We start from the raw sequence: 551 nt of genomic DNA, 5'->3' as shown, positions 1-551 counted from the left end.
AAATCCGAAGCTCTAGTGCCCTTTTTAAGACTCAAGAGTGATTGCAAGGCAACTAGCCCCCCCCCCCTCACGCTCATCATTTGTCAAAACACATCAAATCAAAATTTTGAAACAAGTATATTGTTCAACATCGTTGAAACGCCCAAGAGATACTTTTTGATTGTTTTGTAAACAAGTTCGAAGTGAATCAATCTTGATGGCATTAGAACAACAGACTCGCTTTAGAATTTGTATCGTAGCTTAAAATTTTCCGGTGTATAGAGGGAAATAACCGAATTTCTAGAGTTTATATTATGATTTATTTGTTCTTCATTTCGAGTTATACTAGAGTTAGACCAAGATGTCACCTGATAAATCAACCCATTGTCTTTGTATGCTGTTTAACGACTTTGCACTTCTTAAGATAATATTTATTTTCATGCCTAAGGTAATTTTAATTGGATACTGAAAGCTACTGATATCACAGCTTGCGTAAGACTATGAAAAGCTTTATAGATTAGTTTGTTGTTATGAGGCTACGTACTCATTTTTGACTCCTAAATCAATACTCT

The sequence above is a fragment of the Artemia sp. Qi Xiang Cuo genome, chromosome 17 (assembly GCF_049724085.1).
Source record: "Artemia sp. Qi Xiang Cuo chromosome 17, ASM4972408v1, whole genome shotgun sequence".
NCBI classification, from domain to species: Eukaryota; Metazoa; Arthropoda; class Branchiopoda; order Anostraca; family Artemiidae; genus Artemia; species Artemia sp. Qi Xiang Cuo.
This window is presented reverse-complemented; position numbering follows the sequence as displayed.